Raw genomic sequence first — 24947 nt, 5'->3', positions numbered from 1 at the left:
ATCATAAGCAATATAGGATCAAATATATATTAACCACATAAATGCATATAACATCAATCACAAAAGAATGTGGAGGAAAACTTGAATAGCTTTATTGATAATCAAGAAAGAGAAAAGAGGATTACAACTAATTGTTCTGACCTAGCATCATCCTCTCAGCATGTAAGCCCTTCTTCACCTCATGAAAAGCTTAAATCACCCAACACTATGATATTGCACCAAGAAACCAACTGCACTTCCTTACAAGATATAAAATTCTAGCCTCTGGATCTCTGGGATGAGGGATCCATATATAGATGTTTGCAAGGGGGGTGAGTCAGCTTTTGAGATTTGATTAGTGTCTTCTCTTTGATAGTTCTTGATTCCACTTGGAGATTGATGATCTCTTACTCATCCCTGGTCGAATTTAGAGAGGCTAGTGTCACAGGAGAGGTTTCTAGAAGATTCCATGCTCCTCCACCTTGCGGATTGACTCTGCCATTTGTCCCTTCTCGCCCATCGCACCCCATAGAAGGGTTTTTTGACATGCATCGCACCTACTGTGTGTATTCAAGTGGGATGCAATGCACTTTGCCTATGGAGCAGGTGAAATGGTCCAGTTTTTACTAGTTCTAAGTAGTTTTTCATGGAGAACTTCTGGGAGAAGGTGTAATCAGTTGACCTTTTTCTTTTACGGGTTGGAAAAACACTTTTCGGGACTTAAGAGCGCTTGGTTTATTGACATTTATGATTGGGGTTGCAGTGCCCAAATATGTCTATAACAATATTCTTCGCTCAAGAATTTGTTTCCAGGTTTGAATCATATTGATTTAAAATTCCATGAGAATTGTGTTTATGGAAAAGAGAAGAGAGTCAGATTCCTCAGAGTTGGGAAAGAAAACAAGAGCGAAAAATTAGAGCTTGTGCATACAAATCTATGAAGACATTCTCAGGTATCATCTATTGGTGGCTCTCATTATTATGTTACTTTTATTGATGATGCAACTAGAAAAACCTGGATTTATTGTATTTAGAATAAATCTGATGTATTTGATACCTTCAAGAAATGGAAAGCATTGGTTGAAAATGAGACATGGAAAATGTCAAAGTGTCTTAGATCAAACAATGGAGTTGAATATTGCAGCAAAGAGTTTGATAGGTATTGTTAAGAGAATGGAATTTGCAAAGAGAAAATAGTTCTAGGAACACCATAAGAAAATCTTCTTTTAGAAAGGATGAACAAGACAATCATGAAGCGTGCAAGGTGCATGAGATTGCATGCAGGATTGCCTTTACAATTTTGGGTAGATGTTGTAGATACTACTGTTCATCTAATAAACAGAGCGCCTTAAAGTTCCTTGGATGGTGGTATTCCAGAGAAGGCATGGACAGTTAAAAAGATAAAATACTCATTTTTAAAGACTTTTGGTTGTGAAGCCTTTGTCCACTTTAATAAAGCAAATAGAACAAAGCTTGAGGAAGAATCAAAGAAATGTACCTTTGATGGAGATGGCGTTAATTATTTTGGTTATTTCTTTTATGATTATCAAAAACACAAAATCATTAGGAGCAAAGATGTCATATTCAATGAAAATGTTTTGTATAAGGATCAGATGTAGGAAAAGAAATAGGAAAATGAAAACAAAGAATACACAGTGCTTGATGAGATCACAGAAAAGGTGAAGGCTCCTGAAAATAATAACGATTAACAACCAGAACAACAAGAATGACTACAACATCAAAAAGCACCTCATACGCCTGAAAGTGGTTTTAAAAGATCTACCAGGATACGTAAACCCCCTGAACAATACTCTCCTTCATTATATTATGCATTGTTGATTGATTCTGGTGAACTAGAATGTTATGAAGAATCAGTGCAGGTAGAAACCAGGAAGAAGTGGGAGCAAGCCATGAAAGAAAAGATGGACTCATTAGCACATAACCAGCCTTGTGACTTAGTCAGGTTTCCTGCAGGTAAAACAACATTGCAGAATAAATGGGTTTACAAGTTGAAGGAAGAAGATGGAGGTAGAAAAGGGTATAAAGCTAGACTTATGGTGAAGGGGTTTGCACAGAAAAAAGGTATAGACATTGATGAGATATTTTCTCCCGTTGTTAAAATGACTTCAATCAAAACTATTTTAAGTCTAGTAGTAACTGAAGATTTGCATCTTGAGAAATTAGATGTAAAGACATCCTTTCTCGATGGGGATTTGGAGGAAGAGATATATATGTAGCAGCCACAAGGTTATGAGGTGAAAGGGAAGGAGAAACTAGTGTGCAGGTTGAAGAAGAGCTTGTATGCCTTAAAATAGGCTCCAAGGTAGTGGTATCTAAAATTTGATAGGTTTATGTCTGAACAAGGTTATACTAGATGTCACTCTAGTCATTGTGTTTATCTCAAAAGGAAAAATGATGGCAGCTTTATTATATTGTTATTGTATGTAGATGACATGCTTATTGCAGGTCGTAACATGTAGGAAATAAATGTGCTCAAAAGAAAACTGGAAAACTCATTTGCGATGAAGGATTTGGGTGTTGCAAAACAAATCCTTGGTATGAGAATAACTAGAGACAAGAAGAATACAAAATTAACATTGTCTCAGAGTGAGTACATAGAAAAGGTGTTGAAAAGATTTAATATTAATAATGCAAAACTAGTTAGTATACCTTTGGCTAGCCATTTTGGACTATTAAGGAAATGTCTCCAAAGACTCAAGAAGAAATGGATTATATGTCTAAAGTTCCATATGCATTAATAGTTGGAAGCTTAGTGTATGCAACGGTCTACACAAGGCTTGATATTGCACATGTAGTGGGAGTTGTAAGAAGGTACATGAAAAATCCAGGAAAAAAACATTTGATGGCGGTGAATTGGATTCTCAGGTATTTGAGAGATACCACAAATCAAGCATTATTCTTTGGTGGTTCACACATTGCTCTACAGGGATATGTCGATGCAGATATGGTAAGGGATAGAGATAACATGAGGAGCACCATAGGCTATGTGTTTATTGTAGGTGTAACAACTATTAGTTGGGTTTCAAAACTACAAAGTATTGTTGCACTCTCAATGATGGAAGCAGAGTATGTTGCTCCTACAGAGGCCAGTAAAGAAATGATTTGGTTACAAAGGTTTCTTGATGAATTGGGTAAGAAGAAGGATTTGGGAAGGTTATACAGTGACAACTAGAGTTCCATACATCTTGCAAAGAACTATGCATTTCATTCCAATTCTAAACATATATGGCTCAAGTACCATTTCATACGGTTAGTGTTGGAAGATGGACAGTTGAATATGGAAAGGATACACACTAGACAGAATCATGTAGGTATGTTAACAAAAACTGTAACCAGGGAGAAACTCAAGATTATGCTTAGTTTCAATTGGTCTTCAAGTATGATGAAAAATATGGGAAACAACTAAGTCCAAAGTGGACCAGCAAAGGAAGCAACGATGGAGTTGCGATAATTAGACTCAAAGTGGGAGATTATTTGGTATGGAGCCTAATTATCTTCTTTATTTAGAGGTATCGCCACATTGGACCCCAGTTTGTAAAGTGGCGGCAATGCAGTCCATAAAATTTACACCGCCACGGGGGTCGACGGGGGGCGACGACAATTATTTGGCAACACCCCCGAAGCTAAAAATAGATGTAAAATTACCTTGTAAAATGTTGTACTTTTGTAGTCAATCTAGGTTGTTCATTAGGCAAAGATCTAATGGTATAATTATGTTTAATTTAGGGTTTTTTGCCCTAAAAGGCAACCCCTAGCTATATATGAGGCAATTGTATCCTGTCTATGTACATCTATATTTTGAGTGAGAAAGAGAGAGGATATTGTGTGAGAGCAAAGAGGGAATTACAATAGATCTGTTATAGATTGTATCTCTTCATTTTGTTGGATAATATAAAAGGAAGGACTGGCTGTTTCTCCGTGGATGTAGCCCAAATTCAGTGAACCACATATATCTCTGTCTCTCTTGTTTTATGTTTTTTCTGTGTTTATATTTATACAATATATTTTATGTGTTCCATTTCTTTGTAGTATTTAATTTACCAACAGGATGAGAAGGAAGAGATTGATGATGATAGGGGGAATGTAGGATGAGCATGCCAACCCTAAAACCCATTGATAGGACTCGGAAACCAATAAAAATCCTTTTTTTATATTCAAAATGATGATAATTTTAGTAAAATAAACTAAGAATAAAAGGATCAGTTGAATTTTATGAAATTAAACAAAGCAGGACTTCATTTCATTAAGAACCAAAACTCCTCACAACATGCATCTAACCTATATATTTTTAAACTTGGAAAATATTATTTTAACTCATAAGTCCATAAAGAGAGTATGCAAGAGATAATGAACTAAAGCCTAGAAAATTTCAAAGGTCATCTAACACATATTTTTAGCTTGTTTTTGTAGACTCCTCAACTAGATCTCCCATAAGGGAGTTGGTAATGAGGCCTACAACCACAATTTTCTTGAAAATAAGCTTTTACTCAAACAAGGAAAGAAATGTTTCTAATAAAATAATGCATAAACATGATACAAAAAGAGGGATTGTAGCCTCTAAGTTGGTCCCTAACCTAAGGGGACTAAGCTCTCTACAACAAACTCAAATGTGAAGCAGTAATAATATTTTCATTAAAATAAAATAGAGTCCAAATACATCATACTATGATAGACTTAAGCTTGTAGCTCCTGATAGTACTTCATTGCTCCTAAAATTTGAATCCTAATGAGCTCTTAGGCATGTTTATTTATACAAAGAGGATTGAGGGGAAGACTCATTGAAAAGAGGACTTCCTCCCTCCAAAACTTTGAATAAAATTGATTTATCTCCCTTATAATTTCACATTCACTTGTTTCTGTAGACCTCAAGCTATGTATGGGTGTAGATGAGTGATTTTAGGGATCACTTCGAGTCAAAGGAGAGTAAATGCAGGGGAGAAGCCTCCTAAACTTCCTCTAGCTATCTCCAACATGCCTCTGCATCATAAATGTACTAAAAAATGTTATTTTTCCTACATATTAAGCTAGGAAGCCTAAAAAACATCCTTTAACCTTCCTAGTAAAGACATTATGGACAAAAATATGTTAATTAATGTAAGAAAAGGAGAAATTATGAGTTGGAGGGTGGAAAAATGGCCTTATAATATATCTTTTTATGGTGCCCATCATCACCCCCTATTCAATGTGTTTCTCACCCTCTCATAAACTTACTCACTTATATTTAGTTCATGCATGGCTCGAGTGGCATCTATGACGTCCCAAGGCATCTCAAATGGTGCGTCCTCCTATGGATAGAATACTACATTTGCCTCTATGGCTTCCCACTGATCTGAACTTAAACATGAACATAAAAAATCATAGATATAACCATAAATATAGAGATACAACAGAAATAACACTTCATTTCATTAATATGAAATACTAAAATATGTTTACAAACATAATGGAAACAAACTAGCTCGATCGATGGTAGCTTATCTCTAAGAAGAGATGTGGTGGCTACATGCCTCTGAACTCTGTTACAATGAGTCTCAAAGGCCTATTTATTATTGAGAAACAATTGAAAACCTTAAACAACCAAAAACCTAAGCCTAGGAGATGGAGCACCAAAATTATGAGCCTAGTTTGGGTAAATTAGTACATCAACTTTCTAGGGTCATAACTTTGGCATACGATCTCCGTTTGATGCACACAATACCTCATTAAAAAGATATATTTGATGAATACAAATTTTAAATGAAAACATCATTAAAAGACTAATGTTTTCTTGGTTTTACCAAAAAAAATGTTTAGGGCCTCAAAATGGTTTCAGAAGTTCAAGCCCCAAAATATTGCCAAAAATAGTAAATTGTGATACAATTAAGGAAAGTGAAAAATTGAAAGAGACAGTGTTGGGGGTCCAAGTGTAATAGGCAGGTGGCCACCAATATGAACCTAGAGAACCCACTCTCTTTTCTTCCTTTACTTGATTTATTCTCTCTTGTGGGCCCAATAAGAAGGAGGGACTAAATTTTAGCCCTATCCAATTAATTTTCAACCTTTGAATGATTCTTTTATAGAGTGGAGTCCTCTCTAGGGCATTCCTCAACCTTTCATGGGAGTGATATTCTCCTATTTGCAAATAATGGGGTAGAGCATTCTATCTTCATTGGCAATCCTACAAGCTGCCAGTCCCCAAAAAGTTAAAAGTATCCTAAAAATGGAGGATCGCTTGTTCTTGTGTTGTGATGTAGTGATGGGACAATTGGGGATCACCAGAAATGATGTTGTCACTACTAAAGACAAGACTTGGGCTTTCTAAATTTTCCCTGATGTATAAGGCCTCACTTGCTTCTTTGGCCATAACCTTGTTTACTTCCTCATCCGTTGTTTCTTCCTGAATATACAAATAGGCTAGTGCCATTAGCTGTACATCCCCTAATATTAAGTTGGGGTCCCACAAGTTCATGTATGTAAGGATCTATTTTAATATAAAATTCAACCAATTTGGATTTGTCCTCAATGCTCACCTGCTAGAAAAAGTCAATGAACCTCATATAACCCTGAAATGGTAGAGAGCCATATTATGCCAATTTTTTGATTTGGAATTGTAGCCATTGTACCTTGGGAAATGGGCATGAGATTAGGATGGTTTCCTACACTGTATGGTATCCATGTAAAATTTTTCCATGCTGGTAAGTTGTGCCTCCTTTTCCTATAATTTCTCTCTTAGCCTCTTGTTTTCTAACTACAACTGCTCCTTCATGATTGATTCCTCTAGCCTCAAGTCAGCCAATTTCTTACCCATTTGTTGCAACTTTTCTTATATGAGGCCCACATCCTCTACTTTCTTATATTTTTTCATTTTCATCCACTGGTGAGTTTTTCCTCTTTCTTTTTATAACTCAAAAATGGGGGGAATTGAAAATTTTGTAGGTATAATTCTCCCTTCATCAATAATTTTACACTAAGATACAGGATCATTCTATGAAGTGGGATCTTGAAGTCCTTTTGTACCTTCTCCCTCCTCTTGAGTGGCTAATATCTCTTACTGTAGCACTTTTTCTTCATCTTTTAGAAACTTTTTTCTTTCTTGTACCAGTTCTATTCCTTCTTGTATCATCTCTATTTTCTCCTATAATAACTTTGTTTGACCTTTGACTTTCTTGACTATGATTTCCCTAGTTGTTTGCCTTCTAATAGATTTCACGAGCTATTTACCCTTGGCTTTAGGGGAGGTGGCTTCCTCAATTTTCCTTTTCCCTTGTCCTAATACTTCTTCTCATTGACTAACTAGAACATCAATTGTGATTAGGACTGTCGATGGAGGTTGAGGCTTCCTTTGTTTGATTTCGATGCTCTTTCTTATTTTAAAATATAATGGAAGTTTCCTGGGTTGCATTGCCTTGGGTTTGATAGGTATGCTAAGGGATTCTAGAGTAGCATCCACCTTTGGTTTTCTATTTCCCTTTGAGAGGCTTATTTGTTTCCTCTGTTTTCCTTACTTTTGAGATGTAGAGGGCTCTCTAGTGGTCTCTTCTTCTAGCTCTTCTTCCCCTCCTTCTTATTTATCCTCTTATTCAACTTCTACTTTAACGTCTTCTACATTCTCTTGAACCTCTTCCTCTTGTTATTTATCCTCTCGTCCATCCTCTTTCTTACAACTAACATTGTCTTTTGTGCTCTCTTCATGTTGTGTGAGGGTTTGGATTGTGTTTCAATGAAGGGCTCTCATTCAATGTCGACAAAGTTAGTACACAACTCAAGGCTCCTAAGGTGGCTTTGTTGGGCCGTTAATATGTCATTACTATTATCACTTTTGAATGTTTATTCCACCCATTTCTACCATTCTTCATCGCATCATAAATCATAATTTATCATATAATTCTATTTTACAATGATTTATGCTCTTATGTAAAAATATTATTTATTCTCCTTTATTTCTAATAAATTGATGATTATGCATTGTTTTATCAATGAAAGTTTAATAAGTTGGTTATAACATTATTCACCATTTTTAACCTCCAAGATAATTTCCAGATTGAAGATTTGATCACTAAAAATGCCAACTCAGAAATGCGCTGGAATAAGAAGTGACAGTTTTGCGGTTGAGATTCTGAGCAAATGAAGATGAATATAGAAAATATAGAACATGGGTTTTGTCTAGAACGGACCAAATTAACTTTTGAAAAGAACAGTTTTCCCAAATTCAGCTTGTATTGAGAGAAACGCAGGCTTCTTTGAGCATGATTTTCTCAAATTCGCTGTGTGGCCATTTTCCAAATCTCAGCTGCAAAGCCAAATTCGCCTTGCTCTTAATGAAAGGTGGAAATGTATTTTCTTGTTGATCAATTGGTTGGAAACAATCTAATTTTGTAATATAAATCATGTTGTAATTATCTCTGTTCTAACTTCTCTCTGATCTCTCTCTATTTAAATGAAAACAGAGATCAGAGATGGGGAGGGATTCGAATGATGGAATTGAGGATGAATTAGAGATTCAGAATTGAGGATGGCAGAGAGAATGGGTAATGGCTGAGAGATGGAGAGATTTCTTATTGTAATCCACTGTAACTCTGCTTTGATATTTTAATATAAATCTGGTTGCCATTCCATCTTTGATCCCGAAGTAACCCAGCAACATCCACTGGTGGCTAAGGGCCCAGCCTCTAGTGGAGTACGTTGCTGCTGCTGTATATTATCTTCTTGGTTTATGCGTGGTTTTTCTTATTAGTGTTATTTGGTAATTTGATGTGTTTTGTAGTTTACATCACATGCTCTGTTATGTTTAATTTATTAAGGTTTTTAAAGAGAGAACTATTGTATTGACTCTGCATCGTATCACTGTTCTTTTAAGTGTTGATATAATACTCCTAGTCTTTACAGAATACTGTTGCTGTTTAATTACAGAGCCTCTGTACTGTGCACTTGTTCATTAACATTACTGAATTCATATTGGGAGTTATGTTCTTTGCGATTGTTGGATCTATAAACAATGTTGTTCTACTTTGAAATGCAGTCGTACTCTTTCTAACTGAGATTGATAACTGGATCAGATTACTATTAAGGTGTGCCATGTGTTAAGTTATTGTGTATTTATATTTGACTTTCCAGCGCTGTTTCATATTCTATCATTAATCAATGTTGTTCTATTTCCGTGTGCTGTCCAATTTATTCTTAAAGTAAAGATTGCTATTAATTTGGCTTTGTTGTTGTTCATTTCCATTAATTAGAGTTTGTTGTTCAGATTCCTTTAATTACAGTTTGCTACTCATTTACCTAGTTGTTCATTTCTGTTGATTAATTACAAGAGTTTTCTTTTAAATAGTTTTCCTAGTTTACTCTCAGTAACAGCTTTAGTTCAATTTCTATTTCCTTTTAATTACTTTAAAGAAGGACTGTCAACTGTAGAGAACAATGGTTACTGCTTACTTGTTCCCAGATTGATTGTCTTGTTCTAGTTTGATTTCAATTACATCAATCTCTAGAGGAATGAGTTATTGCTACTGTATCCTCAATTGATGTTTGCTGAGTGAATAGTTGGATTTCAGAGCATTTGAGTTTATGTTGTTGTAGTTAGATTTCTTTTTCTAGCTTTTATTTACTTTTGGATTTTAAGCACTATACTGCAAAACATTACTCTTGAGTAAATAGCTACCTCAGACTGAGTACACTCTTGAAATAAAAAGTCGTCCCTGGGTTGATAATTAATGTGAAGGTAATTAGGAGTTAAAAAGACACCTTTTTAGTGCTCCACATTTTGGCGTTGTTGCCGGGGAGAGCGTAGCCACTTTTAAAGAGTAGTGTGCATCTGATGAGTGCCTGTTAGGAAAGAATTGGGTATTAAAAATGGAAGGTAAGAACCTGCGTACGGAGCATGTAACAACTCTGCTCCCCCGCCCACTTTCTGGCAGATTTGTTAATTTTTTTGGGTAGAAATAGATGTTTGAATTTTTGTGTGAATGACTAGAAAAAAATATAGAAATTTTTAAAAACGAATCACATGATTTCACTCAAGTGGTGATGTAAGCACCACCCATTTCACTAACTAATTGACAGGAACATTGGAAGAAGGATCTTTGAAGAAACACATGAAGAACATCTTCTATTATGGTAAGAAATGGATCACATTTTTAGTTTTTAATTTCCTATCAAAGATCTAGTAGGAGTGAAACAAATGCACATAATTCCCCCATCTTCTCTACCAAATTTTCATGGTTTGACTAATGAAGATCCAGATACATTTTTATTTGAGTTTGAAATAGTTTATAGAGGATATGATTATTGTACTAATGATCAAAGATTGAAAGTGTTTCCTCTTACTCTAAAAGGAGCAGCTCTTCGATGGTTCATGAGCCTAGGTGGGAACTGCATCCAAACATGGGAGGACATGAAGAACATATTCTTGAAGAAGTACCAAGACTATTGCAAGGCCAATGAAGATATTTTCAATATGATACAAGGGGAAGATGAAGGGTTGGAGGACTATGTCGATCGATTTCATTACAACCTTCAAAAATCAAAGCATAATCATTTGGAAGAAGAGATCTTGAAAACACTCTTTCTTAAAGGAATCAAAGATGATTTTTTAGAACTTTTAAATCTGATAGGAAAATGTGATGTTTTTCAGTTGTCATATGATGATGTTTGTGAGTTATGCATAAGGTATTCAAGAGGAATCTCTAAGGCTGGTAAGAATTCTAGAGATGTTTGTTCTTTCTTTTCCAAATCTGCTACAAGAATAGGAGACATAAGAGCTAAAATCAATGCTTTATTTGAAAATTTTAAAGTTGATTTTATTAGCTCTCTAAATTCAAAATTGGATGTTTTGCAGGTTCATAAAAATCAAGAATTTGATGAAGCGTTTTGCCCTCATGACCGAAAGGAGCATCTCATAGATACTCACTCTTCTTTATCTAGGATGGAAGTAGCATTTGAAAGAGATGAGGAGGCTGCAACAAGTTCAAAACCATGGAAATCATGGCCTACAGGTATGGTTCAAAAAACTTCCTCTCCATTTTCTTACTTGCATAATCCATTATGGAATACTAATGTGTTAGGGCAGCCATGTCAATTTCAATATAGCCACCAATCTTGTCTACAAGCTTGGCATGGTTCACCTTATGATTACATGACTACTCTCCCTCATCTTGTAGCACAAACACATTCTCCATATTATTCACTAGCTCTTCCACAACATCTTGTTTTCCCATCAAAACCATCCACTCAACTCAATCATCTACATCATCAAAATTCTCCATTCCATACACAATTTACTGCTCAACTAATTCCACACCCTCACCATAATAAACCAGTACAACATGCTTACAGTGTTGAACTGCCAAATTTAACCACCCTTCCCACCCATTCTATCTCACATGCGCCATTAGAGAAAATTTACAGTGAGATTCAGAATGTTTTAAATTCAAAAATTGTAGAAGCTATGGAAGAAAATGAGATTTCTTTTAGTTTGCATCAACAAGCCATTTTAAAAGCTGAAGAACTTCATGATACGATGGCTATGGGAAATCAAGGAAGTAATGGATACATTGAAGATTGGTTTCACTCCATCATTTGTTTGCAACATCACTCTATGCTTCAACAATTTTTGATACCATTGTTTCAAGGGAAGTTGGCTTCTCATACCCTAATTTTTATCAACATGCATTTTTCAAATTTGGGTATGTACATACTAGAGGCCTTATTTCGAAAATGGTTCCATTGGAAGTACTCATATACGTAGTCATATTCATTTTTCAAATCAAAATAGGTTAGTGTAGAAAATAAATAAATAAGGAAATAAATAAATGCATTTTGTTTTTTTTGTAAAACTAGTTGTTTCTTTTGTTGCAACACGCTATCGAAATCAACATCGGTGATAAATGTTTCAATTCATTTGTGTATGTAGATGATTTATAATATAAATAACAATTCTACAAACACTTATATTCATTTTTATCATCAATATGAAAAAATTCTTGAATATCGTTTTTTTTTTGGCTTGTGGGCTTGATGAAATTTTTGGAAAAACAGTCGGGACAGTCATGTTTTGAGGGACCAAATAGCAATATTTTTAAAACCTGTTTCTATCCTAAGTAGCCCTTGATGTCTACTTTCTATCGTAAATCAACACCCCTAAAACTATGTCTTTCTGGTTGTTCCTTATAGTATTTGACCTATCAATTCTTCTTGTGTTCAAAACCTGTTTCTATTGGAGATAAATAAATGAATGTGCTTTCATTTCCACTTTGAATCATTCGAATCCGACATCAAACGAAGAATTTTTGCTTGAAATATCAACTGTTGGTCTAAGCTGAGTAATTGAAAATGACTCTGTTATGCAAGTTGTTCTAACTGAAATTGAAATATCATATCATTGAATTTTTAAAACCTGTTGCTACTGGAGATAAAAATTTGAATTAGCTCTCATCTGGCTTGGGAATCACTCGATTTGGACGAAAAACAAAGAAGTTGTGATCAAAACAATGCAGGTTAGCATGATTGGCCACTGCTCTCTCGCAAGTGACAAATAAATCTTACTTTGTTATTTTCTCAGTGGATTTGTTATACAGAGTAACTACTTGTTGTTTTTTGCATAATTCTTTGATTAGGGGAGCCCGATCACCTCTCTTTCTCCATGATTTAATGTTTTATTACAGGTAGACACTCGTTTTTTTGCAGGTCCTAGGAAAATAAAGAAGGTCAATTTATGGACGAGTGATTTTTGAAAGCAATTTTATGAAACAAAGGAATTTCATTCAACTCATTATCCAACGGATTCATAATAGAACAAATGAATAATTGATTTCAATTTGAAGTTTCATGTCTTATCACTGCTGCCTAAACATTTTTTAAAGAGATCATTTTTTTTACATAATATCATAGCTGTTGTAACTTAATTTATTTATTTACATATTGTTTTTAAATAAAATGTTGTTTCTTTTCTCATTTCTCTTATATTTTGTCTTTCAGGTGTTGCTTCCTTCAAATTGTAGCTCATCCTCAACATCAATACAGTGAACAGCTAATTCATTTCTTGCGTGCTATACTTGTGCGTTTTGCTGTTCCTTTTCTGAAGGGACAACATTTGTGTGCAATTTTGTCATTTCTGCTGTTCCTTTTTCAAATGGACAACATTTTCGTTTTGTTGTTCCTTTTCCAAAGGAACAACACCTTTTGGGTCAGCAGTTCATTTTGTTGTTCCTTTCTCACGGTTCATTTTACTGATCCTTTCTCACAGTTCATTTTGCTGTTCCTTTTCCACGGTTCATTTTGCTCTTCCTTTCTCATGGTTGATTTTGCTGTTCCTTTTCCATGGTTCATTTTACTGTTCTTTTCTCATGATTCGTTTTGTTGTTCCTTTTTCACGTTTTGCTGTTCCTTTCCGAATGGAACAACACTTCTGCACTTTCACGTTTTGTTGTTCCTTTTCGAATGGAGCAACACTTTTGCAATTTCACGTTTTGTTGTTCCTTTCCAAATGGAACAACACTTCTGCACTTTCACTTTTTTCCGTTCCTTTCCGAATGGAACAACACTTCTGCACTTTCACGTTTTGTTGTTCCTTTTCAAATGGAACAACACTTCTACACTTTCACGTTTTCTTGTTCCTTTCCAAATGGAACAACACTTTTGCACTTTTCGTTTTTGCTGTTCCTTTTCCAAAGGAATGAAACTTTTCTTTTTTGTGGTTCCTTTTCCAAAAGAACGGCACTTGCATTTTTGCTGCTCCTTTTCTAAAGGAACGACACTTTTAGATTTTGTTGTTCCTTTTTCCAAAGGAACATCATTTGCATTTTCACACTTTTTTGTGTGTATTTTTGCTTTTTTGTGTGCATTTCCTTTGTTGTTCCCTACAAGGAACACCACTTTTTGAGTGTTTTTGCTGTTCATTCAAAAGAGCAACACTTTGGGATTATTTTTGAGAGCAACCCTTTCTTCCTCTTGTGGGATTATTCCTAGTTCATCTCAACCACATTTTACTGATTCCCTTTCATGGAATGAAATACGTTATTTTTATGAGGACAAGAATTATGGATTTTATTGAAGCGAGTTAATATCATTCATGTTATGATCTTTAACAGGACAACTCCTTGATGATAGATTATTTTCAAAAGGGACACAATTATTTATATACTACTTTACTACATTGTTTTCTATTGAACATTATGTTGATTGATTATCTTAATACCATGCTGGTTCCACCCTTCTAGATTATAATCTTCTCCATCTGTAATAAATGAGATTATGGGTATATTTTTTTCTATTGACATGTTCAACTTCTTCCACCATCCCTGCTCTTAAGGAGTACTGAGCCTCCCTCTTTTTATCATAAAAATGTGTAATAATAACAAAATTTTGTTCGCAGATGGAGGATAGGGGGTCTCATTACAAGCCAGCCTACCATGTTCGTAAGGTTGTAACAAAGTGACATTCCCATTATGGCCACCACACCAGGGTTATGATCCATTGGATAGCCAAATTATCCTTGGAACAGGATGTCTCATCATGATTCGGCCTGATCACTTTTGCTACATCCCAGTGAATGGCAGTGTGGTTATCTGGTTACCACGCCAGCACATTGATCTCTTCTGTAGAACAACACTGTAACTCTCCATTTATAAATTGAAGATCCTGGCTCATATGGGTTAAAAAGCAACCCTGCCGAGGCTATAGACGCCTGCTGGCAGCAGAGGCTCTGCTTATGGTATTGAAGTTATATCTTATCGTCAATTATTACTATAATACCATTTTTCTTATTTTTTTTTCTTTTTATCAGAGAAGTTATTTCCTTAATTTTCCCTATTTTGAACGTTTATGCATGAGAAATCGTTTTCAGATCAATCGCATCATTTTCAGCTAGAATGCTGTCAGTCAAGCATCTTTTTGGCATATTGTTGTCCTTTTTCTTTTTCATAACTTATCATCAATCCAAACTATCCTATCTTTTATTCATAACTATCTTTACACACTCTTCTCTCATTATAGCCATAACTCTCGCTGTCCTATCATTGATATGTGTACTCTGCTTCATTTAATGCTATATTGTTCATTCCCTTGCCTTGCCGTCAGCATAACCCCTCTCATATGCTTTAAGGTCATGGAATTCCTTTTCCAATTGGAGGGGGGAATGTATGCATTATGGGATTGCATGCGCTATGATTACTACACTCTGCCATAACTTGTTGATTTGAAAAAAGTTTTTCTGACTAAAAGTTTTGCATGCATCTTATCTATTTCTATTCAAAACTAACACTATGGATTCAATAACATTGTATGCAAAATAGAACTTTGTTTACAGGAGAACAACAAGTATGGGCAGAACTCTATTCACAGCATGATCACACTATTGCAACTAACAGAAGAGGCTCGAGCAACTCGCAAACGTGAACAATTCTTCCGACATGATGTGCTTGCCTGGATTCTACCTTTTTCATCACTTTCAGCACCAACTTTGTCTACATCAGCTTCAACAAATGCCAGTACATATATGTCATGCTGGAGGTAAAACTTAAGGTAAAATAGAATAATATTATGATTTATTACGAATTTAGGAGAATTTCATGAAAATCCATTTTGAGCATCATTTATCATCCTTCATTTCACATTTTTACCACTTCACATTTTTCAGCGGCATATCCTCTTTCAGTTTGGGGGGGTGTCGCTTTCATTCATTTCTTTCTTATAACCATGTTATTCATATTCTTTATCATCCATTGCTATTCTTATTCCTTCTCAATACCTCCCTTATTCCATGTTGTTTTACACCAAGCATAGAATTCAACAGCTGGTAGCAACCACCTCTATTTGTTTTCTAGCATCGCATGAGGGCATGCTAATTCTTCAGAGAGGGGGAGGAATTGCTATGCATGATGGACGTTTTCTACTTTCTTCCTCATTTAAGGCATACAATTTCATTTTTACACAGTGTAGAAATTGAAATCCATAATATTTTTAAAACTATGAACTCAATTCTTGTGATTTTTGGAAAACACAGACATATCATTAATACAAACCTAGAAAATTTCAAGATAAATTAGTTCATAAAATTTCGAAAATCATGCACTCTCACCTACAACAATTTTGTTTATATCTCATGATCCGTGCATCAAAACAATCTGATTTTTGGATCATAGAGGCATTCATATATTACAAATCTACTTGCAACATTTCAACAAAATCTGGTTTGTAGTTTTTGGGAAAATGGTTAATGAAGGTTGATGTCACTTATATCATATTTTGCTGCAACTTCATTGTTATGTCTTCATCAAGATTGATAAAATTGAATATTCACTAATTAAGGAAGCATTCATTTGTTCTATCCATTTCATGAGTTGGGATGAACAAATTTTTATTTCTTGGTTAAGAAATGGGTTTTGTCTTTGGGTTGCATGAAGACATGCAATATATTCAGTTTTTGTTGCATGAGGACGTGCAACATATTGAGTGTGGAGGTATGTTGGGCCGTTAATATGTCATTATTATTATCACTTTTGAATGCTTATTCCACCCATTTCTACCATTCTTTATCACGCCATTTATCATAATTTATCATATAATTCTATTTTACAATGACTTATGCTCTTATGTAAAAATATTATTTATTCTCCTTTATTTCTAATAAATTGATGATTATGCATGATTTTATCAATGAAAGTTTAATAAATCAGTTATAACATTATTCACCATTTTTAGCCTCCAAGATAATTTCCAGATTGAAGATTTGATCACTAAAAGTACCAACTTAGAAATGCGTTGGAATAAGAAGTGGCAGTTTTGCGGATGAGATTCTGAGCAAATGAAGATGAATCTGGAAAATATAGAACATGGGTTTTGTCCAGAACAGACCAAGTTAACTTTATGAAAGAACGGTTTGCCAAAATTCAGCTTGTATTCAGAGAAACGCAGGGTTCTTTGAGCACGATTTTCTCAGATTCACTGTGTGGCCATTTTCCAAATCTCAGCTGCAAAGCCAAATTCGCCTTGCTCTTGTTGAAAGATGGAAATGTATCTTCTTGTTGATCAATTGGTTGGAAACAATCTAATTTTGTAATAGAAATCATGTTGTAATTATCTCTGTTGTAACTTCTCTCTGATCTCTCTCTATTTAAATGAAAACAGAGATTAGAGATGGGGAGGGATTCGAATGATGGAATTGAGGATGAATAAGAGATTCAGAATTGAGGATGGCAGAGACAATGGATAATGGCTGAGAGATGGAGATATTTCTTGTTGTAATCCACTGTAACTCTGCTTTGATATTTTAATATAAATCTGGTTGCCATTCCATCTTTGATCCCGAAGTAACCCAACAGCATCCGCTGGTGGCTAAGGGCCCAGCCTCTGGTGGAGTACGTTGTTGTTACTGTATATTATCTTCTTGGTTTATGTGTGGTTTTGAATATTAGCGTTATTTTGTAATCTGATGTGTTTTGTAGTTTACATCACATGCTCTGTTATGTTTAATTTATTAAGGTTTCTAAAGACAGAGCTATTGTATTGACTCTGCATCGTATCACTGTTCTTTTAAGTGTTAATATAAAACTGCTAGTCTTTACAGAATACTGTTGCTGTTTAATTACAGAGCCTCTGTGATGTGCACTTGTTCATTAACATTACAGAATTCATCTTGGGAGTTATGTTCTTTGCGATTGTTGGATCTATAAACAATGTTGTTCTACTTTGATATGCAGTCGTACTCTTTCTAACTGAGATTGATAAATAGATCAGATTACTTTTAAGGTGTGCCGTGTGTTAAGTTATTGTGTATTTATATTTGAATTTCCAGCATTGTTTCATATTCTATCATTAATCAATGTTGTTCTATTTCCGTGTGTTTTCCGATTTATTCTTAAAGTAAAGATTGCAATTAATTTGGCTTTGATGTTGTTCATTTCCATTAATTAGAGTTTGTTGTTCAGATTCCTTTAATTACAGTTTTCTACCCATTTACCTTGTTGTTCATTTCTGTTGATTAATTACAAGAGTTTGCTTTTAAAGAGTTTTCCTAGTTTACTTTCAGTAACAGATTTAGTTCAATTTCTATTTCCTTTTAATTGCTTTAAAGCAGGACTGTCAACTGTAGAGAACGTTGGTTACTGCTTCCTTGTTCCCAGATTGATTGTCTTGTTCTAGTTTGATTTCAATTGCATCAATCTCTAGAGGAATGAGTTATTGCTACTGTATCCTCAATTGATGTTTGCTGAGTGAATAGTTGGATTTCAGAGCATTTGAGTTTATGTTATTGTAGTTAGATTTCTTTTTCCATCTTTTATTTACTTTTGGATTTTAAGCACTATACTACAAAACATTACTCTTGAGTAAATAGCCACCTCAGACTGAGTACACTCTTGAAATAAAAAGTCGTCCCTGGGTTGATAATTAATGTGAAGGTAATTAGGAGTTAAGAAGACACCTTTTTATCGCTCGACAGGCTTACAGAATCCATAATAGTTATCCTTATAAGGACATGATGAAAAATGTACTCGTGCTTCCCTTCCCTCACTGTCTGGCTCATTGTGATTATGGACTGAAGGAGGAAATGTGGAACATTGAGCCTGCTTGGAATGGGAAATTTTGTTTGGAACCTTAGCTCATAGAGAACCTAAATTGTTATGCATATAAAAAACACAACCTACCTTCAAAATATATGTACTTGAGGATTTTATAGGCCACTTCATCCTGAGGGTAAGGAAGGCTCTCTCTTCCTACTTTTTTTTTTTCAACAAGTTTATCTTGAGGGAGGAAGAAATTTATCTTGGTTGTGATGGAATTTTTCCTATATTCATTGCCCCATTTGATTCCTAGAGGTATGGTTGTTACTCTACTAATGAGATTTGCATTTCAATGGATGACAAGTTCCCTTTTAATAGCAATGGCATTGTCTTCTCCTTCAGAGAGAAGTGCCATGGAAAATTCTTACGTTATCTCATCGTCATACCATTTCACTAATTTGAAGAACCCCATCCAGTGATGGCTTAGGAAGATATCTATGCCACAAATATGTTGTCAAATTATGTTGGTGTTTATGGGTTCACTCCTATTTAAGCCTCCCACCATGGCTCCTATTACAACTTTCTCAAGTTATTCCAAAAAATGTTTTGTGAAGAATTTTGTTCTGAGTTATCGAGGGTCTCAAGGTAGGGGGAGGATGTTGGTGCCTCTTTGCTAGTTATAGGAGAGAATTATGTTCCAAGCTTCAAAAGGAGTTACCTTCTACTATCACCTTGGTTTTCTCATGTAACTTTTTTTTTTTGGAAAAATAAATTACTTGCGCAGGAGTTTGTTATAGGATGCATGTACAATTAGAATTTCACTTAATAATTGTATGGTGGGTGAGGAGAAACGATTCCACTTACCCCTCTTAGGCTTACTTCCTCATGATTGAAGGGGTTTGGAGCAATATTCACATTGTTTCATACCCTCTTTCCACTTCTCGGCCTAATCTTGTAGCACCTCCTCTATAATCATGTAACAAGTCTGGTAATCCTATAACAACTTTGTCTGACCTTGTATCACCTGCTCCCTACCTTGTAGAACCACAAAATAACCTTTGTAGTAGCTATGTAGCATCATAGGGAATTTTTGGTTACAGTTAGATCGATTTTTGATGTATTATTTGGTTGTTGTAATGGTTTTGGTAATGAGAGATTGAAGTCGGGCCTGCCCTTTTATTTCCTTTTATGGTAGTGGGCTCAACACACTTGGTAATTTTTCCCTTAAACGTATTTCATTTTTTAATCATTGTCCCCAATACTTATAGTTATCACCCTCCTACTCTAACTTTTCCACGTTGCATGGAAGGATGATTAAACTGCAATTTTACTATTCGAGGGTGGCCAAGTTTATTAGCCACCTAAAACCTATAAAAACGCATTCCTCGTTCACTAATTTTTTTCTTTGAACCAATGTGCACTTAAAGGAAGATGCAAGGAGTGTCATACCAGAGCCTATTGGTGATGTCAAGCTACTATAGATGAATGCATGTTGCTGATCAATCTTCTAGTCTATGTAGGTGTTATCTTCCATGTTTTTTGTTGCATGAACTCATCCTCATTCAAACAAAACATTTTAGTGAAATTTTTTGATAGGTGTTTGACTGATGAAATCTTATTTTGTTATGCATGTTCTTTTAGTTCCCTATCTTCTCCTACTAGAGTGGATTATTTCCATTGGAGTTGCCTCTCAAGGATGTTGTGGCTTCCTCATATCTCAAGTGTGGCCTCTTGATGCTTAAGGATGTTCAAATATCCATTCTCAATCATCAAAATTTCTTTGCTTCTGGTTCTGTAGGGTTTGTGCAAGTTGCTACAAGATCGGTTTCTCTCTTGTAGAAGTCACACATCCCCTTCCAAAACCAAAACTATCTTCATGAAATGCACCCATTGAATTGGATAATTCACGGTAAGATTATGGACAGGGATTGGAAATTTTAATGATGGTGGAAGCTTGTGAAGAAGGGGTGAAAATAGGGTCTTTTATGAACAATGGTGGAATTTCGTAATGTAAGGTGGTTAAATAGTTTGGGTGAGAGGTGGAGGAAGTGTTCTGGGGCTATTTGTTCATTCCCTAAAGTAAAACATGAGTTTTTATCACTTTACGTGGTCTAATCTCAATCCTATAGAAATTCTGGTCAATCATGTAGTAGTTTAGGGAAATCTTTTAAAACTATAGTAATGAGGTAGAATTGAGTTTAGCTACCTGCTTAATGATGGAGGGGAATAGGGATATGGGTGGAATGATAGAGGAAATGTAGGAGGCTAGTATGGGAGGTGGAGAACTGGAAAATGACCCCTTTCCTTCGACTATTGTCCCCTTGACTGTTGTTGGAACCCTAGAAAATAAAATTGTTAGCAGAACCGATGTAAGGGCTTCCCTACATCTGTGCATTTCCTCGTTCTATTTCATTTTTTCTCTTTTCCTTTTTCTCTTTTTTTTCTCTCTCTCTCTTTTTTGAGACATGTAGATTTCTTCTCGAAAGGTTTTCAATCCACAAGCCTACCCCAGGTGCCTCAGAATAGGTTTTCACCTGGGGATCTTATCATCTTATTATCGTTTTTTTGTTGTTAGGCTTCCTCATGTAGGTTTATAACCCTAGAGTTTGCCTCAGATACCTCATGCAGTTTTCACTTAGGCCCTTTGTTTATTTATTCTTCTTTTTCTAATCATAGGCTGGAAGAGCTGAGGGATGTGACACCCTCAATTACATTCAAAACCTTGCTTTCTGAACTAGTAAAATCATCTCTTGAGAGAGGTATTTTGTATAGCTTTAACTACTAACCATTAACCCGCAAAGGAGTTCCTTCTTAAAAAATTGTTCTCAGTTGGACAAATCCATTCTCATAACATTTTTCCACTAGATAGGGGCCCAACCACCTTGTTATTACCTCCCCTTAAAATCGTTCAACCTTGAATCATACAGGAGGGCCAAATCACCCTTTCGAAAATTTTTATCCCTATTGTGTTTATCATTTTAGGTCTTTCTCTATCGTTGGAGTACCTTAGTTTGTATGAGAGCTTGCAATTTGAACTCATCTAAGACATTGAGCTAAATAAACCTTTCTTGTTGTGTTGTAGTGAGATCCAAATCTAACTTTGTTACCAACCTCAAGGTATTATACTCGAATTCAATGGACAATAAGACTTTCTTTCCACATACCAACTCAAATGTGGAGAATCCAGAAGTGGTTTTCTAGGTGGTATTGTAGACCCAAATGTCTTCAAAAAATCAGTCTTCCTAATCCCTTTTTCTATTATTGACGACCATGGTCAAAATGTTCTCCAGGGCTCTGTTTGTGACCTCCACTTGCCCATTTTCTATGGATGGTAGGGAATGGACTTCTTATGCTTGATACGATGTTGCTCCATTATATCTTCAATCAAATTTGAGGTGAAATGTGCCCCTTTATTAGTGACCAACACCCTTGGAAAGGAAAACTTGTAGAAGATGTTCTCCCTAAAACATTTAGCCACTTTCTATTTAATTGTCACCTTCACTATCTTTTTTCAACCCATTTGGTTAAGTAATCAATGCACATAATGATGTACTTATGCTTTCGTGATAGGGGATCAATGTGACCAATGAAGTTCATGCCTCATTTCTCAAATGGTTCCAAAGTCACTTGAGGCTGTATGGGAATTTCATCCTTCGATGTAGGTTTTCCCATCCTTTGGAACTCATCACATCTGATAGTGTACCTCTTTTCATCTTGATGTAGAGTAGGCCAATAGTAGCCATATTGTAAAACCTTGAAGGTTGTCCTTCTAGGAGAAAAATGGCCCACACATGGTCCATCATGGAAGGTCGATAGGATCTCAAATACCTCCTCCTATTTTACACATATCCTAAAAATATGGTCTCTCCAGAACTTGAAGAGATTTCCCCCAATGTAGTTGAATGGGGCACTCTTCCTAGTGATCTTGATTTTCTCCTTGGATAATAGATTAGGAGAGAATTTCCGAGTGACCAAGTAGTTGGATATATCATTAATTAAAGGAGATAGCACTGAGAGGGAAAACAGGTGTTGATTTTGAAGTTGATCATATACCATCTCCTCATCTATAGGCAAGATTAGTCTGGAAAACAAATATGAAACCCCATTCTCTTTCCTTAGTTTTTCAACAATAGTTAAATCAAATTGATGTAATAGTAAGAACCATCTAATGACTCTAGCATTGACATTAGGTTTGTTCACTAAATACTGAATGGATACATGATCAATGTGAAAAAAATATTGATATGTAGTGACATAGTGCCCAAAATTATTCAAAGAGTGCACCACAACTAGCAGTTCCTTTTCAGTTTCTGTACAATTAAGTTAAGCCTTAGAAAGGTTCTCACTGATGAAGTATATAATAGAGGGAAGTTTTTCCTCTTGTCCTAAGTATGATCCTACAACTTTAACTGATGCATCTATGTGGGATATGGGAAGGAAATTCCCAATTGGGGCCCCTAAGGATGGGTGTAGTGGTCAAGTTATCCTTCAGTACTTCACAAGAATCTTGAAATTTTCTCGTCCAACAAAAGTCTGAGTATTTATCTAGTAATCTAAACAAGGGTGAAGCTAATTCACAGATATCTTAGTGAACCTTCTATAGTACCCAACCAATCCAAGGAATATTTTGACATCCCTTTGTTTTTTATGTGTAGGGACCCTTTTAATGATAAAATAATTGTTGGGGTCAACCTGTATCAATTCCTTAGAGATGGAATGGCCTAAGACAACCCCTGTGTTCATCAAAAACTCAAATTTCATGGGACTTAATGAAATATTCATGTTAAACCATTTCCTTAAGACTTTGAATAGATTAGAAAGAGCTTCCTGGAAGTCGCATCCATAATGAGTGAAGTCATCCATGTATATCTCAAAAGTGTCATGAACAAGGTCATTAAAGATACTCATAACTCCCTTCTGCAAGGTAGCACATGCATTAAAAAACCAAATTGAAGGACTCTGTAGGCAAAGGTTCCCTAAGGATATGTGAATGTGGTCTTGTATTAGTCATAAGGCTTGATCTGTATTCTGTTGTACCTGCTAAATCCATCTAGGAAGGAAAAATATATCATCCTTGCAAGACCATCTAGTACATGGTCAATGAAATATATAGGGAAATGGACCTTCAATGTAGCCTTATTAATTTCTCTATAATCAAAACAAATCCTCCACTTACCATTCTTCTTCGGTACTATGAAAATAGGGGATACCCAATCACTATCTAAAATGGGGTATATGAGCCCTGCATCCACCCACTCACTCTCCGAAATGGGGTATATGAACCCTGCATGCAATATTTTTTTCAATTCTTCTTTTACAATGTCCTTAAGGGTGGCATTAATCCTCCTCTAGGGTTGGTGCACAATGTTTCATCCATCCTTGATGTATATATGGTGAGTAAAAACTGAGGTATGCACACCTTTCATTTCTTTATAGTCCCAAGAAAAAGAATCAAGGTGTTTCCTTAGTAGAGTGCATATTGATCTTCTTGCTTGGCTAAGAGAGAGTAGTTTATCTTTAGAGTTATGTATGGGCTAATTTACAAAACCTTGGCATGATCTAGATCAGGGTCAATATAGCATAGAGAAATCTAGTTATTGACCTCAAATTGTTCCAATTGACATGGTAGTGAGAGGTTGATTATGTAAGAGATGGTCAATAAGGCCATCTTCATCAAGTTTCATATCACTTACAGTAGTGTCTAGGGCACAAACTAGGTAGAGGGATGTCTGATAAAAGTCATATTCTTCCCTTTCCTGTATCCACAAGGGAAGGTCATGCTTAATATAAGGTAAATCAGGGGAATACAATATGAGATTCTTTGAGAGATGCCCATTCTTGATGGTCATGTTCCCAACCCTGCAACTAATGTATGCATTAACATTGTCCACCCAAGTTTTCCCTAGAATGAGATGGTAACCATTGAACTTGGTTTTACGATCGAGGACAAGGAAACCTATGGGATACTTTCAGGATCTGATGTAGAGCATCATATCATTAGTAACACCATTAGGGGTACTATGGACCCATTTGCAAGTTGTTGTACTATGGTGGTTTTTCTCAAATATCGTTAGAGGTTGATCTTGAGCATGGTTTCATTGGTCATAACATTGATTGTAGCCCCAAGTTTAATCAAGGTATTGCAGACCATAATGCTATTAATGTGCACAACCATTAGTGGCTTACTATAATCCAAGTATTTTGGGGAGATCACCCTCATAAGCATTAGATCATAAAACTACCCAAAATCATTGATAGTGGGGGTATCTCTTATTCTTCTCCTAGGAATTTTAAACCATTATTCCTGGATAAGCTTGTTGTAAGTAGGGACGTCTTTGATTCCTTGGAGAAGGGGTAATTTAACACATAAATTCTTCAATTCTCCTAGAATTTCAACCTCTTCTCGGGTGTGTTGTTTAGGTTGGACCAACCTTTCAGGACAATGAGGTGCATTGGTGTGAGGGGTACTATATT

This window comes from Pinus tabuliformis, chromosome X (genome assembly GCF_031772625.1).
Source record: "Pinus tabuliformis cultivar Carrire ecotype Pingquan chromosome X, CPIR1, whole genome shotgun sequence".
In the NCBI taxonomy this organism is placed as follows: Eukaryota; Viridiplantae; Streptophyta; class Pinopsida; order Pinales; family Pinaceae; genus Pinus; species Pinus tabuliformis.
This window is presented reverse-complemented; position numbering follows the sequence as displayed.